The 18,497-nt window shown below is 37.2% G+C and overlaps 1 protein-coding gene across 1 annotated transcript in view; it reads left to right on the top strand.

Annotated features, from left to right (window-relative positions):
• Positions 1-18,497, top strand: part of Rab3GAP1 (RAB3 GTPase activating protein subunit 1) — a 363,483-nt gene that overhangs the window by 308,052 nt on the left and 36,934 nt on the right. The window lies entirely within an intron of this gene.

Genomic DNA, 18,497 nt, shown 5'->3' with positions numbered 1-18,497 from the left:
GAGCATAGCTGTGGGACGTAAAATAGAAATGTTGTTTCATATCCAGAAGTGGTAGATTTTTCACGTACAATTTGGATAGTGAATTTATCTTTAATTTAGAAACCTGCTGTAGTCTTAGAGTGTAAAATGAAACTCACTTGATTATTTTCTTTTTTAAAAGGTATATAGGCATATAGCTCGAATGGCAATGTGACTTTTTACACATTGGTTACATACTCCCGTCTAGTCACTGCATGTCAAATAATACAGGGTTTGCCCTGGAATAGGACTGAATTTTTTCCCGCCAAAACGTGGTGAAGGAGGTGGATGTTACTACGCAGGTTGGGTGTCTTAGCAACCAGCGCACCAGTTGCCAGCCGTCTCCAAGCCTTCACGAAATGTAGATCGTGTTTAAGGTGAACCCCTTTCAAGATGCCTTGTCATCTCCACAAAGGAATGGTTCACAGAGACTTTATACCGCCTGGTCAAACTGTGGGTGCTGCATTCTACGTGAAAGTACTTGAAAGACTCAGAAGACGAGTCGTCCGCGTGCGTCCAGCAAACGCTGGATCATGGAAGCTTCATCATGACAATGCGCCGAGCCACACTGCCTTCGCTGTCATGGACTTCCTGACCAAACATAGCATCACACAGCTCCCCCAGCCACCCTAGAGCCCAGATGTCGCTCCTGCAGACTTCTTCCTCTTCCCCCGACTGAAAAGAGTCGTGAAAGTACGGCACCACGGCTTGGTTCAGGCCTTGAAGAGGCTGTAACGAGGGACCTGAAGAGCATTCCAGTTTCTGCGTTCCAGGGAGCCTTCAGTGATTGGCAGCAGGGCCGGCGCTAGAAGTTTTGGCGCCCTGGGCGGTACTTTCAGACGCCGCCCCTTTATTATTTTCTTTCTTAAATTTTGCCGCCCCTGTATTCTTTTCTTTTACAAATTTTGCCGCCCATCAGACTTGCCGCCCTGGGCGGTGCCACGGTTTGACCGCCCCCCTTCGCGCCGGCCCTGATTGGCAGTCACTGGAAATGCTGTGTTGATGCAGAAGAGACATATTTTGAAAACTATTAAGTCAACGTGTCAAAATGGTGAACATGTCTTTTGAAAAAAATCAGTCCTACTACTTTCCGGACAAACCCAGTAAAATACTCGTACTTTTTATTAACTCAGAATGTTAATAAACAGTATTAATTTCATCTTCTGTTTAATACATTAATTTAGTGGCCAGCATAGTGTGGTGATGAAATGCAGCTATGTGCTATTGTAAGCACAAAAGTAATCTATATAATCGGTTGCTTGTTATGTCATGGCCTACATATTCTGTATATAAAAGATAAGTGAATATGGATTGAGGTTGTTTGAATGGACAATATTATACTCACATAAAAACATCACATACACAATTACAACACGTTCTATACAACTATTATGAAAGCACGGTTTAAAAATACTTATGAAAATATACGTAATAAGTGCTTTTAGGAGCAGAAATTATATCTTCGTCACGACTTGGAAACTATAGTGGTAATGCAGTTTCATATGAAGTGGTTTGTTTCCTTCTCGTATTCAATGTATAGTAAATATAGTTGTACTTAAGAAGAATCTAATAGATATTTTCATTCAGTATTCTGTGTTTTTCTTTTCATATGTCTCATAGCATATTCATGAGAAATCCAGTGAGTGTGGACACCTATTGAATATTTTGTAAACATGAGTTAAATGTACTACGTAAAATAACCATATATCAGCATTTATACGGATATATCCGCATTTTGAGAGTAAAAAATTCCGTCCGCATACATTGTCCGATATTCCCTGATTTGACCGCATTTTCTAACTTAAAGTGGACTGTTTTCCTAATGTGTTCTATCGTATTGGTAACACCGTTCAATGAGGAATCTAGGGGTTGGCTATCTTGACATGGCAATCGCTTTCGTAGCGCGTCCCGTCGGTCTCTTTTTCTGGTTCTTCCGTATCTGTGCTTCGGGTTCTTTCTGCCGAGCTTTTGCTATGCTAGTATTTTGTGAACATATTGTCGTATTACATATTTAAATGGTTAAATCTAAGTACGCTGTGATTATATGTAGCAAGTTAGCAAGGTGGAACTTTATCTTCATTTTGGCATTTCAGAATATGGTGACCCTATCGTGTACAAATTCGACTACTAAATTGGCATTCCAATATAATTGATAAGCAATACGTAACACTACATTTTGTAAATTCCTTCCATGAATGTTATGTCTGTGCCTTATCCTCAATTGTAAATCATTCGATTTTTCTTTTTTTTTTTAAAAAAAAAAAAAATAATGAACTCTGCCGAAGACACTAAAAAGAATCACGCCTAGAAATTTCAGTTTCGTTCGGTAGTTGTCAGCTGCAAGAATGTTTGCTGTCATCTAATGGCGCCATGTGTAACGTGTAGCATCCCATAATTATACGCGTATGTTTCAATAATAGAAGAATGGCATAGCCACCGTTAAAGTTACAGTTACCCTTTAAGATTTTAACGGATTGACTCCATTAACGAACTCAGCCGAGATAATCGCTCTAGTTATCTATATTAAAGTCACCGTTATCCATTAAGATGTTAACAGATTGACTCCATTAACGAACTCAGCCGAGATAATCGCTCTAGTTATCTATATTAAAGTCACCGTTATCCATTAAGATGTTAACGGATTGACTCCATTAACGAACTCAGCCGAGATAATCGCTCTAGTTATCTATATTAAAGTCACCGTTATCTATTAAGATGTTAACGGATTGACTCCATTAACTAGTTCAGCCGAGATAATCGCTCTAGTTTTCTATATTAAAGTCACCGTTATCCATTAAGATGTTAACAGATTGACTCCATTAACGAACTCAGCCGAGATAATCGCTCTAGTTATCTATATTAAAGTCACCGTTATCCATTAAGATGTTAACGGATTGACTCCATTAACGAACTCAGCCGAGATAATCGCTCTAGTTATCTATATTAAAGTCACCGTTATCTATTAAGATGTTAACGGATTGACTCCATTAACTAGTTCAGCCGAGATAATCGCTCTAGTTTTCTATATTAAAGTCACCGTTATCCATTAAGATGTTAACAGATTGACTCCATTAACGAACTCAGCCGAGATAATCGCTCTAGTTATCTATATTAAAGTCACCGTTATCCATTGAGATGTTAACGGATTGACTCCATTAACGAACTCAGCCGAGATAATCGCTCTAGTTATCTATATTAAAGCAGGGGTGCCCACAAGGGGGGCTATGACGCAAACTACGTCATTGAAATATTTGGGGGGGCTAAAATCTATATAAATATGTTTGATGAGGGGGGTAAAATTAATCGAAAAGGAGATTTTTTTCATGGAAGAACACCTACGGATAGACAATTGGGGGGGTGCGTCATACACATAAGGGGGGTGGGCACCACTGATTAAAGCCACCGTTATCCATTAAGATGTTAACGAATTGACTCCATTAACTAGTTCAGCCGAGATAATCGCTCTAGTTTTCTATATTAAAGTCACCGTTATCCATTAAAATGTTAACGAATTGACTCCATTAACTAGTTCAGCCGAGATAATCGCTCTAGTTTTCTATATTAAAGTCACCGTCATCCATTAAGATTTTAACGGATTGACTCCATTAACGAACTCAGCCGAGATAATCGCTCTAGTTATTTATTGGAAAATAAATAAATAAAATACACACAGTCTTAATACAGAATATAAGGCCCACTAACATGATTCTATTAATCACAAGGACAGTATGCCGTACGCGATCTGCAGAACTCATCCACTCCTGACGAAACTTAGCAGGGAGACATATTTTTACTGGCTTAGTGTGTATGTGAAATAATTTTCTGTGCGGACCTTTGGTTTCCGAGTTATTCATAATCAAATTTGGGGTTTAAACTCCATCAGATTTTGGCAGTATATGACAGATCAAAAAGTAATGCCTCCTGTGACGTAAAAATGTATTAATGAACATATAACAGTAAAAGATACTATAAATCAAAACTTGAACTGTCCTCTACAGAAAATTACCGTTAATGTAATCTCCATGACTTTGGAACATATTTGCGCCATCGTCGAGCCCAGGCATCAAAAGCATTTTGAAAAAATTCAGATGTTTACTTCTTGACCCAGCATTTTAAAGCTGTTCTAACTTCATCCAGTGAAGTCATTGAATCGGTGACTTTGTGATATCTCAAGTCGGTAATTATTCCTTGAACGAGACATTTAATTCCATCAGCTACATTCTGAACTGTAATTTGCCTATCCCCTCGAATCAATTCATCAGCGCGTTCTCGATTTGCATATGTGACTGATATTGTCGGCCGTCCACTTCTTGGTTTATCTGCAATTTCTGTGTCTCCGTTTGTAAACTTCTTCACTCAACTCCGTCATTACAGCATCCCCATGAACATTTTTCAAGAGATTATTGATTTCCTTAGGAGGGCTTTTTTTTTTTTTTTTGCCAGAAATTCAAAAATGACAACTCTTTCTTTTAGCTTCAGATCCATCGTTGTAATCAGTCAATTTGAAAAAGAAAAAAGTACTTAATAGATTAACTTTGCCTCTATAATATCATGCCTGGGAGCGAGGTATCACTTTTTAATCTACCCTCGTATATAACAAGTAGGGATGCGCACGAGACAAGATTTGTGGCTGTCTCGTCTCGAAAATATGCTGTAAAAGTGATGTCTCGACTCGAAAAATGTATATTTTTCTATTGGAAGAGTCGTGTCTCGACTCGAATTTTGTCAGGAAAATCCTATCTCGACTCGTCTCGTGCGCATCCCTAATAAGAAGAATCAAGGGAATGAAACCAACTTATTATACGTTAACCTGTTAAATATTAAACAAATGAGGTGTGTATTCATAATAAAGATTTCCTGATCGGAAAACTTATTCCTAGTTCATATAGTACATGCATTAACAGACAGAAACCACAAACATTATTACTTGGTGTTTTTTCGTATCCTAAGTGACTCCTGCGCTGAGATATTTCAAGGAAGTACAGAAAACGTTAAATAAGGAACTTGGTCTTTGGAGACGATTGAGAAACATGAAAATATGTATATTTAGTATTATGTGCATACATGAAGATCTTCCGTGTGTATTATGCATGTGTTGTGTATCAACTTTCGTTGAAATTGCCTACCAGAGTGTAACACTGTATGGCAGCACAGAATTAGTGTACTTAAGAAGTGACTTGCACAGCGCATTGACGATTGTCTGTCTGTCTGCCCTTCAAACTTCCTTCATTGTTTTGTGCAACGGTATTCTTCTCTGTTTGTGCTGGAGAAGATGACCGTACAAATAATGAAGAGCACCATTGTTTATCTATATTGTTAGTCATTGGTACCTGATTATTTTATCCAGAGACTCTGGTACTACACATGTCAATTTCCTCCTTGAAAATTCGTGAGAAACCCCGGAATTAGTTTTGGTGGTAATTCTATTGTCTATTGAGAAACGAAACAACGGGAAATCAAATTTGTGTTCGCGATAATATGTATGTTCTCTTAACACAATGTAAACAAATTGCATTAGGTGTCAATCTACGCCCTCCAATACAACCCCGTTTCCAGTTCTTCATCTCGAGTAAATTCTTTTATAGCTACATTACTCCGCAGTGTTCTTGATATCGTGACATAGCCTTGTATGAGGACACTTCCTACGTCATTTCTTCTCTCTTAGTATCCAGTCAAAATTGTTTTTGTCCATTGGTCATAATTTCTTCTCGCAATATGTCCGGCCCATCGTCACTTCATTGTCCTATTTTTATGATAAAATGTCACTCCTGTTATCTTTCTAATCCGTGGGATTACTCATATCTTTGCAGATGATTCCCAACATTAATCTGTCCATGCTTTGTTGCATAGTCTTCAGATGATGAATGTATTGATTTTGTTAAGTGTCTGCATCTACCATCAAATTGTCAAAACAGACAGATTACATTCACGGAAAATTTTTATGTTTTAAACCCATTGGCATTTTACTTTTCAGTATTAAGTTGTTCTTACAAATGCACTCTCCAGCCTATCTTCAAGTGGCCAAGGTATCAAAATTTACGAAAGAATCAAAAATAAAGAGATATAAAACTACTGATGTTGAAGCCTTCTTCTCTTCCACAAACTCCAAACTAGGGGTGGCCATGCCGGAATCCGGAAAGTAAAATCGAAAAAATCCGGATTAAAAAAATCCTATTTCGAAAAAAAGTACGGAATTCGGAAAAAATCCGGATTTTTTCTAAATTCCGGATTTTTCCGAAATCCGGATACTGAAATTTCGATTCCGAAAAATTTTTGCCATCTCTACTCCAAACTATATAAAGGGGGCTCAGTGGTAGAGCGTACACTTCCTGTGCTTGGGGTCCCTGGTTCGATCCCAGCTCGCGCCGTGTAGACTTTGTGGTGGACAAACATCGTGTTCGTAGGTTTTCTCGGTGTTCTCCCGTTTCCTCCCTCTTTCTTCATTTCACCATTTCATTCATTTCTCATCATCAGCGTCTCCTTTAGCCTAACCGGCATAATCGTCGGACGTAAAACTTAAAGATTTCATTTCATTTAATTTTCCAAACTATATCAGCATGTCTGTAAATTCCATGAAGAAGAAAAAAAACTCAGCATTTAGAAAACTAGTAGATCTAGTGTACGAATTGAATATTTTTTCCCAGAGAGGAGGAATTTCATTCATATACGCACCCAAGAATCACATACACTATATATGTATATATCGAAGAAGTAATTAACTATTTGCATGCGTGCCCATACTTCATATCACTCAAATGTATTGATAGCACTTGATTCGAAAAGTGACTAAACTGACAACACCAAGCAAGACATATGAAGTAAAATGCAGTGAGCAGTATTCAGAGAGAATTCGTTAATCAGTGGTTAGTCACAGACTAGTTAGTGTCACACTAGCTTCTTACGAAGTAAGGTGCATTTTTTGTTATTCAGAGTCGAATTTGAGTGCAACTAAAACGTTGATTTGGGTATGATTAACTAATATAAACCCAATGCATCGGTTGAGAAAAATAAATGTGGCAACTACGGAAAATTAGATGAGCGCATGTGTAGTCTGTAAAAATGAAAATACATGAAATACGAAATACGAACTGTTCTGTCTCACGCTAAACCGTGGGTAAATGATTAGCCTTTGCTCTAGATTAATTAGTCACATGTGATTAACTTCGTCAAATACTACATTCTAATCAGAGTCTCTGAATACAATTTTGATACCCATTCATTAGTCAATCCCGTAGTATGGCGTTAATCAGACGTCAAAAGGACTCTGCATAAGGCCCAGGATGTTTTAAGATATAACTTGTCAATAATTTTATATTTTTCAAATCAGTTCCTCTTCTACACTCTTCTCAGGGAACTTTTGTTGAGAAAGACAGCTCTAAAAATTAGTGTTTTCTCATAATCCTCTTAAATTATTTGTATGAAATTTGTAAGCATTTATAATGTAATATAATCTGTCCACTTTCTTCAACTTTTTTAACAAGCTTTTATATTTTGAATCATCTCCCACTTTTTAAAAACACCCTGAACTGATAAATTATTGAATTATCTTATAAAAATAAGAAAACTTAAAAAGGTCAATAGCTTTGTCGTAAGAAAATCGCCTAAAGCTGAAGACGTGGGTCGAGTTGTCGAGGTTAAGCAGGTCACGATAGGCGAAGAGGATGCACATTGGACATGAATGCTTCGGAATGTGAGTGGTGTGGCTTTTGGAAGAGAGATCCATGGAATAACTCCACGTTTATTGGCTTTGTCTGTGTGTGATTACGGTCATTGAATGCGTGATACATCGTTGCGGTAATGAGTTGACATTGCTGGCTTTTCAGCAACTCAGCACGAAGTAGTGCAAATCGAATAATGAATTGTTTATGTAGTATTCCATTAAAAGAAGAAAGGGTCTTGTTTACCATTGGACACGAGATAAACTGTGGTTACAAAAATTATAAATCCTTTATCTCCGTGACTCTTAAACCACCTTTGTCCATTGTCGTATTTCTGTACTTGTTAATAGAGCTTTTGTGTAGACTTACGTTCGTATCCATACAATTACCTATAATTGGATGATTCATATTTAAACGTTAGCCTACTCAACGTTCGAGTATTGTACAGTGCTTACAAGATGGAGGAAAGAATGCAGTTCTCTTCTTTTCACAGGTGCTTTGCAACGACAAGCCAAAGTTACTTCAGGAAATCCGTGTCATGACCTCAAGCTTCCACTTGATTCCTCATATTTATTAAGTGCAAGAATGAATGAATGTATGACTTAGGACTCAAGTTTTTACACAAATGTCTATTCATTTCATATCCATCAACCTTTGGAACGTGATGTCCAGTACTTGAATATTGATGGGTATTCAATCAAAGGATGTAGACTACTAGACTATTTATTCGTATTATTCACCAAGATTATACGTATATCAATTCCTTGAATTTTTTCTATGTATGTGTGTATGTTCTATGTATGTGTGTAACAAAGAAATTCAAGGAATTGATATACGTATGATCTTGGTGAATAATAAAAGTGTTCACAATACGAATGATAGTAGTCTAGTCCTACATCCTTTGATTGAAGGTATGTTGTATGTTGGTGTGTGTTTACATTTAGTACAACTAGGTTCATACATTTTTGAAAAACAAAATACGAGACACTTTCGATTCGAATAATAGGGACACTTTTTAACCAACTTCAAAAAAGGAAGAGATTCTTAGTTCGATCCGTTTACACTCTTACACGACCTTCGACATAGTCGCCATACAAGTTTAGGTACTTACCATAGCGATGAGCAATCTTACAAAGTCCATTGTCATAATAAAAATTGACGCCTGCCTGCACGCCAGCCTAAAGGTCTGCATCGTCATCAATGCGCTGTGTTGCTAGCCAGGTCCTCATGTGAAAAAAACAAGTGGTAGCTACTTGGCGCGAGATCCGGGTTATATGGCAGATGGTCGAAAACCTCTCAATGTAAGGCATGTAGGACTTGGTCGAATGCGGGCGGATGTTGTCATGGAACAGCAGGAGTTTTGCACCTAAAGCCTGTGACAAACATCTTGGCATTTCGGCTGAACGAATAAAACGCAAGCTTTGGCGCGACGTTGCCAAGTGGTAAAGGGGTGTGGCTATGGCTAAGCAGACAAACTACAGCGCGATCAGGTGACAGAGAATAGATGTGGATGTGTACAAAATAAATGTGACAATACCGCTGGCCTCTTATTTGCTAGCAGCATTTAAAGGGAACTTGGAGCGCCGCCTTCAAATGCCAAGATGTTTGTCACGCCGTTTAGTTTTCTTCGACATTTGTTTTGAATTGCTCATTGCAACTTCTGTAACGTTCCACAATATTTGTGAGCTGTAATTATTGCACCACTTTCCAAGAGGTCGACTAGCGGTATACCTTTCCTATCCCAAAAGACAGTAACCATAAGTTTTCTTGCAGACATAGTTTAAAATTTGATATAGTTACTCATGCATGTTTCGTAGGCTGATCCATTTTATATGTTAGTGCCCAGCCTTTAGTTTAGGTATCTAACTAAACTACTGGGGTTAACAAAAAAGTACAAAAAGTAAATAAATAAAGAAATATAGCCAACTTGTGAAACACATTGAAATGAAGAAAATAAAAAAAAATAATAGTAATCTACTTTAACAAAAGCGCTAAAAAGTAGAAAATAATATGGGAGAAGGTGAGAATGTGGAACATTTTTTTTGGTTTTCAATTTTGTCTTTGTATTCCCGAACGCATATTGAAAACAGTACACTAAGTGTTGAATTATACAAGTTTGGAAAAACCCTTGAGAAATTTATGACTTGGAAAATAAGGTGCTAATATGAAAAAATGGTAAATTTTAAAAGAAAATATGAGTTCTCTTGCTTTTTCCAGATTTATAATGCTGTATGCATCTATGATACCGACATAATCCTGATCTGCATATAGAGTTTTATTATAGCACTGAGTGTATATAGGCTAATTATACCCTAAACGTTAACTTGGTGAAAAACACAGATCTACGCACTCAGAACTGAAAAATGACGATTACCTTGTAATCTTTAAGACTCATAAGAACAAAAGGCACAAATGGAAGCGTTTTTCTGTCACATTAGAAACAATCAAGATAAGGACAACTCTGACATATTACGCACTGAATCTATTTCTTACAGGATTTTGATTCCGACCACTTCTCACCATAAAATAAACATTCACAGTTCGTGTTGTCAAGGAGCATCCTTTGCAAGCAGTGTTTCTTCCAGACCTGTTTTTCGGGGGGGCACTTCCCCCCTCCCCGGAACAGACCAAAATAATACGTTTATAATATAATAATAAATAGAATAATAGTATCAGCAATGCCCCCCGGAGTGCTAAGTGTGCCTGCACCTGGAATATTATTTCTGAAAGAAACACTGCAAGAAATCAGATAGATCTAAAGATCCAAGGAGGTAGAAACAACGTTGACCGCTTCTGAATCGTCTTTCGAATTATTTTTTTCATTGGAGCAATTGCAGATATTCTTATCGTTTCGCACCTTGTGACATTGTCTCGACTTGAACCCGGATATTCTGTATTTGTAATTTTTTGGTAATGTATTCTGTTTAGTGTATCGTTCGCGAACTTTATGTAAGCCCTATGATTTTGCTCTTTTACCTCTGAGAGTCTAGCGCTCTTTTACCTGGAACTTTATATATAAGACTATTATTATTATTATTATTATTATTATTATTATTATTATTATTATTATTATTATTATTATTATTAATAATAATAATAATAATAATAATAATAATAATAATAATAATAATAATAATAATAATAATATAGTGAAACCACCCTTAACAGACACCTTCGTAATACTAACGAACTTTTCTGTCGGGGAAGGAACCCTCTTTTTTATGGACACCCTCCGATACGGACATGGACGATCTTCTTTTACCCCCAACGTTTTAGTTACCTCTTCATAATCATTGGCGGATCCACAGGGAGGGCAATGGGCGACCGCCACCGCAATCAGTAAGCCTAAGTAGCGTCCACAGGATTGCACGGCAGACAGTTATTGCAGAGTTACCCAAGAAGTTCATAAATCATACATTTTTGTCTTTTTTCAGTATTTAATAATAAGCCTAATATATTAATATTGGGCTACGTTTCCTTTTAATACAGTGAGTGAGCATTACGGGACTCTTATGGAAGAATGACATACTTTAGAAGAAAATTATCACATAAGCATTGTTTTGTTCAGTACACGCCCATATAAGTGCATCCCAGCGATTCATTTGTTTCTTCACGGAAGGGAATTTTCCTTTCATTTCCCCAATAATTCGAGTATTAAGTACGGTATTTCAATATTAGCCTATATTTACTTTTACAAAGGGAAAGATAGTCGATGAACCGAACTCAGATGCGTGCATAGTTGAGGAACACAGCCTCTGTTGTCCCATATACACATTTAAACATTAATGCCCATGGAAAGTGCAAATAAAATACAACATATAAAGCGAGCCGAACCGAGCCTGTTCCTGGTCGAGCTCGGCTCCCAGATATACCGATTTTTATACCTTAGACCGATGGGCTACTTGCCCACCAGATTTTACTTCGATTTAGCCAGTAGTTACCGAGAAATACATAAATTCATAAATTCTGTGTGTTTTATTATCGTAGCTGGCAACGCTGTGCGTGCACATTGTGCTTCTTCGATATCTTGGCTCTTAAGTCTTACTTTTGCCACCAGATGGTTCGTCTGCATAGGGCACTTGGTTGTCAATCGCTTCTATTGAAAGGGGACTGCAAGCAAAATGAACGCTGTGCCAGGAAGCTCAAAAGGTGAGTGCTATTTCAGGCTCTTATAGGTACTGGTAATTAATAGTTCCATTCATATTTGTTCCTTGGATTATAGAATTTAGTTATATGGCATCACTTTGTTGAAAAATTACGTTTTCCGAAAGACAACGCATATTTTCCGATTATGTAGAATCCTCTATACATTGGGCCGTAAGCACTTAAGAGAACAATCAATGTCCATCCAATACCATCACGTTCAGACTATTTTAAAATTAGTTGTACGTGAGCAAATTTGCATTTGGGCTTCTACGGTTTCTGAAAATAATATCAGTACTCTTTAATTTCTCTTTCCTGACAGAGACGTGCGTAGGGGGAGGTTCGGGGAGGTTCCGAAATTATGATTTTTTCTGTAAATTTAGTCTAATTTAAGGGTAATTTTACATGTAAGTTAATCTATTATTGAATTTGAACCCCTCCCGAATTAAATTCATACATGAAATACATTTTGTACCTTTATTTAGCATCTCAAAGCACAAGAATGGACAAATGAAGTTTGGTTTTTAATACCTTGATCTGAAATTTCAATTAATAAGTAGATTTCGTTATTCACACGAAGCATCAGAAAGATTTTTTTTTTTTTTTCGTAATTTTCAATTAACTGTGAAATTGAAGACTTTTAACTTCCGCTATGGAAAATGATTTTGCTGTAATCACATGCAGTACCGGTAAGATATGTAATTGTAATGGAGAATTGTGGTTAATATATTCATTATTGATTCGTAGTATTGTTCTGATAAGGTTCTAATAAAGACGCCTATTTCAACTTCCGAATTGGCTGTAATGGAATGAATAGTAAGAGTTCGTTTCATAGCTTTTAAATAGGTTCAAAAACGAAGAGAATAAAAACTGATATTCGGGGATCTAGTTAATGGTTAATGTCACCATCACTTGTTCAAGAGCCCCATGATTCGACTCCCATCCGAGTCATTGAACTGCTTACTAGATTCTTAGGGCACACGGTTTTTTCGTTCGTTTTCTTGCATGTCTCTTAACATGTGTTACTGTTGATTTTCCATACTGTCAGACAGCAATTTAATTAATTTGAATATTTTCCATTTTTTGTAGGTAGTCCGCCAGGAAGAAAACGTATGACACCGGAGGAGATTTTAGATGCTCTGGATAGATCCGATGTATCTGATGCAGACACATCTGCTAACGAGGACTGGGTATGTGAAGATGCTGGAACCGAATATTCTAGTTCAACAGAAGGTGAAAATATATTTCATCAACTGAAGATACACAGAATATTTCAACTGGAAGGCGACGGATTTGGAAGAAGATGAAGTTTGAGCCAAAACTCCCGGACACACACATCTCTGATGATGATAGTACTATCCATAATCCCATTACTTACTTCTCAAGGTTCATCGACGATGAAATATTTCATCTTATCGCTGAGAAAACAGAACAAACTCATCTATCACTGTCATCGTTTCCATTAAAACTTACTGCGACAGAAGTGAAAAAGTTATTTGGTGTGTCTATGTATATGTCTTGTCTGGGCTATCCTAACTTAAGAATGTATTGGCAAAAAGCAACGAAAGTTCCTATTGTGTGCAATACATTCACAAGAAATCGTTTTTTCTGTCTAAGGTCAAGGCTGAAACTTGTGTTTGATAGTGACATTTCAGAAGAAGAGAAACGAAAGGATAGACTTTGGAAAATATGACCTTTGTTAGATCGGGTCAGAAGTGGTTGTCTCGGTATACCTAGGAGCTCTCATGTGTGCATTGATGAACAAATCGTACCATTTAGTGGTAAAACTAAAATAAGACAGTATGTTCCAGGCAAGCCGAATCCTGTTGGCATCAAGTTGTTCGTGCTAGCAAACCATGATGGTTGTGTACTTGATTTCTTTCCATACCAGGGAAAAGGAACACTTTCGGAGGAATTTCGCGAACTTGGCATTGGAGGAGCCTCTGTTGTAAAGTTAATAGAAACAATTCCTCCTGGTACAAGGTTATATTTTGATCGATATTTTACGTCTGTACAACTAATCGACTTTCTCAATAGCAAGGAAATGCCATCTACAGGAACCATTATCTTAAGTAGGCTACCGAATGAAGAAAAACGTCTCCTCAAATCAGACACTACACTAAAGAAGGAAGGCAGAGACAGCCATGACATGGTTGTAAGGAGTGATGGTGGTTTGGCAGCAGTTAAGTGGTATGATAACAGGAGTGTTGTATTGGTACCCAGTGAAGCAGGAATTGAACCACTCGGCACATGTGAGAGATGGAGCAAGAAGGATCAGAAACATATTTCAGTTCCAATGCCTGCAGTGGTTGCAAAGTATAATAAGTTCATGGGGGGAGTCGATCTATGTGATCGCATGTTGTCATTTTAGCGGATGACATCAAGAACCAAAAAATGGACAATACGCATGATTTTCCATATGTTTGACTTAGCAGTTGTAAATAGTTGGTTTCTTTATACAACGGAATGCAAGAAGCATAAAGTGCCGAAAAAGGAGGTAATGAAACTTCTGGATTTCAAAATTAATATCGCAGAAACACTTATTCACACTGATGAAGATGATTCTCTCGAAAATAATCAAGAAGATGAAGAAATACGCGCAAGAGGAAGACCTATGAGTCCATTGCCAACTAAACCGAAAAGAGTCTGCGCAGCAAAACATATGCCGGCTATCAATGGAGAAATTAAGCGCTATCCCAGATGCAGAAATGAGAAATGTAACAAATTTTCCAGAACGTATTGTATAGAATGTAATGTCTTTTTGTGTTTGCAGCCAACAAGAAATTGTTTCTTGGAATTCCACAGAAACCAATAAGGTTGTGTTAGTCACTGATTGTGGTGACTCCGAAAATAATCTTTACTATATACATATAGTTCGTAGAGTGTTTCCAAAAATATTCTCACGTTTAGAGGCATAAACATGTTCAAAATATTAAAAGAAGTGTGATGATATTATGTTTTATAAATGTGAATATGCCTGGAGCAATTATCTGAACAGTCATTTAGAAAACAAAAAAAAAAAAAAATTGTTTGTTAAAAGTTTCATATTAAACATCTTATTCTGGTCATATTAAAATAATGCACAATTTCAAGTAAAGGCCCAATGTAGAGAATACTCTACATAGTGTTTCACGTGACAGAATAAAGTTTTTTAAAAAATTCCTAAATTTTGCGTTTCTTTGTTGGTCTAGAACTCTAAGTATCGTTAAAACAAATAGAAATTACTTTTTTTTTAAATCTTGGGCCTCAGGAGGATATATATATATATATATATATATATATATATATATATATATATATATATATATATATATATAGAGAGAGAGAGAGAGAGAGAGAGAGAGAGAGAGAGAGAGAGAGAGAGAGAGAGAGAAAGAGTAAAACTGTAAGCTCCTCAAATGCTTACGTCGGGAGCTAATAAGTAATGTATTTACAATATACTACATACAATTCTTACATAAACTGAGTTATCTAAATGTGTGTGGCCTCTCTGTTACGGGCACTTCTAATTTCCGTACAGTAACCATATCCTATCGATGTCCATTATTGAGAGGTTTCACTATAATCGTAACACTTATGATATAGATACAATAATAAATTATATATTGATTGATGATATTGATAATAAAGATTGAATATAGATCACACTATATTGTAAAATTTATTTAAGGTTTCCTTTATCAGAATGTAAAGAATATTATACAGAAGATTATCAAAATAATGGAAACCTGAAAATTGCAAGTTACCAGGTTAATATGGTGTTGGACTACCTTTCATCTCCGAACAGATCTAATGCGACGTGGAATGCAGTCAATGAGGTCGTGAATAGTAATAAGTATAATACTCCACCATTTCGCATGCAACATCACTCAGTCCCGTGAGAGAGAATGGAGGCGGAAATCTGCTCCTCATTCATGTCTCGAAAACAAACCATAGATTTTCAATTATGTTCAGATCCGGGGATTGGCGGGCCAGAGGAGGTATTCAGCTTCATTCCGATGCTCCTCAAGCGACACCACAACAGCTGTGTAAATGGGCCAGTGATATACTGGTAATGGTATAATTTTTGATAGCTAGACCATTTCCAAAAATACAACGTATACCCACTTCTGTATACACTTGTTCTGTCGTAAACCCGAAGTGGGTATATGCTGTATTATAAAAATATATTAGGTGGGTACACGCCTTCTACTCCCGTATATGCCCATTGTATCCCTGGAATGGACATGTTATCATCCTGGAATATGGCGTCATTGCCCGGAAACAAGATCTGGACCATGGGATGCACAAGGTTCTCTACAATAGAAACAATCAAATTAGTGACGCGACCGATAAGCGTCAGCGCAGGACGTACTTAAAACCAGGATATTGCACCCCATAGCATCATAGAGCCGCCGTCATGCTTCACGATTGGGCGGGGACTTTGCGGATCATAGGTTTCTTTGAGCGTGTGCCACACATAAACACGGGCCATGGTTAAGATCTTCGAAATCAGGTGAACGATTGACTCATGTCTTGTCTGACCATGTACACTTTCCTATAATCAGCGGTCCATAGTGCATGTTCGCGACATCATTGACGTACGAAAGCGTTATGACCCTTAGCGGTTTCGCCTATGCAATGCGACTTCGTATGCCCATGCCATCTAATTCACAGCAGACTGTGATTGTCGACCAGGCTGTAGGAAGCGCTATTTGAATTCCTTCGTGCAATCGCACGACGGTTCTGAGTGACAATCCGCTTTAATATTCGGCAAATCTGTCACTAAGGGTTTTGTTCCGACCGCTGTTCCTCTTTGCCGATGTGGTTTTGCCGTGAGTTTTATAGGATTCATCACCTTGGACGCTTTTCATTGCGACACACTCAACACACTTGCTACTTCTATCACGCTCGCGTCACATAACCGAACGCCAACAATTTGCCCACTTTGGAAAATGAACAGGTTGCCGGTTTTACGCCATCATCGTCTGGTCATTTTACTGCGCATTGCCGTTCTACTGGTCCTCACATAGTATGGATTTTATTCTAAAACACACCCTCGCCAACATCCTGATGCTGCGGTCACGATTGTAGTTAACCCAGACATCTGACTTGTTTCCAAGTCCAGATTTGTCCATTATTCTGATAGCCAGCTGTACATATTGCTAATAATTGTGAGAGACTCCCATTTGGGAGGGTCATTCTGGCATTCTAATGAAGCACCTCTTGATTGTTTGTATCCCTATTGGGAGTAAGGGCACTTAGAAGAAACATTCTGTCATTTTTATTAATAGAATTGCTTTCTAAATTTCAATTATTTTCTTTGTTGGGGAGAATTTGCAGTCTCTAAACGCTGAGTGAGTTTATACAAATGAAATCACTCGGTAACAGATCAGGGCTGCCAACTTTCAAACCTGCTCATCCGTATATTCACAGCTTGAGTCCTAAAATTCAATTTCATTAAATTAGAATCTTATTTCAGTTAAACACATTCATGTATTTTTTTTTTAAATCCATGTTTAGCAACTGTAATTAAGATTTATTTTTGAACAGACTTAAACTTATGCTTGTTTTCATTTTTAGCACTTTTCAATACAGCAGGATTATTTTTTGGATAAAAGTAAAATTCTCTGTAGGTCATGTGAATGTTAATTTTTATCACTAGTTCAGATTTCAGTAAATTTTCAGTGACAGTTTCTTGTATCGGTCCAAGCGTTTTCCATCGTACTGAGAAACACTCTTTCACACACTGAGAAAAACTCCAGACAGCGGTAGATTGTACAAATATACGAAATCCTCTTGCTTACTACAGAAATCAGTACGGAGCATACGTTATCCGTATGCTACACCGTTCACCCGACACAGCAAATATTAAAAGACTTCTTCACCAGATTAAGCCTACTCTCGTGGGGCTTCGCTCTCGTTAGAAATGGCAGTATGGCTACCCACAAAAGCACATCAGATTCCTGCTGCAGTGGAATAAATCTTACTCGTGTCCTTTGGGTGTGACAGTAACTTCCGTTTAGTTACTTTTCGCATTCAGCAACCGCTCGTCAGCTATATGTTATATACGTCCATTTGTACGTGAGATTTTGACCGCCTATATTGTTTCATATGGAAAGTACGTACAGGTGGAACACTTATACAGAAAGTATTATAAAACATGCGTTTTCAGTTATACGTTTGCTGTACGTTAAGTCCAAAAACTACAGGATTTACAAATGTAACATACAATTTTACGTACGCTACATACATTTTTTTCTCAGTGCAAAATTCATTACTTGCAGGTATTGATAATACAAATGCAGCTAAATTAAACAACTCTGTTGAGTCAGATATAGCTTTAAAAACGTTCAACCATTTACAACTAACAGAAAATGATTGATCAATCTCTCTTTGCACTTTTTTTTTAAAAAAAGTAGTGAATTCTGAATACAGCTTGTCAATGTTTACATGATTGAAAATATTAGTATCATCAGAGCAATTGAGAGGTTTTTCCAAATTCAATGGTTCACAATATTTGTATACGGAATTTACGTAGTCATGTAATTCCTTTAAGTACGACAATGTCTTAACGAAGAAAGCGTCCGCATCGCGCTGAAATGCTTTTACGTCTCTCGGAGTTAGGATCTTTATTTTTCAAAGTTTGAGAGGAGAGAAAACCATGAAACTTATTAACAATAATAATCGAATTGTTGC

This window comes from Thermobia domestica, chromosome 1 (assembly GCF_964235325.1).
Source record: "Thermobia domestica chromosome 1, izTheDome1.hap1.1, whole genome shotgun sequence".
NCBI lineage: Eukaryota > Metazoa > Arthropoda > Insecta > Zygentoma > Lepismatidae > Thermobia > Thermobia domestica.
The sequence above is the reverse complement of the archived record's forward strand: the minus strand, read 5'-3'. Positions and strand labels throughout refer to the sequence as shown.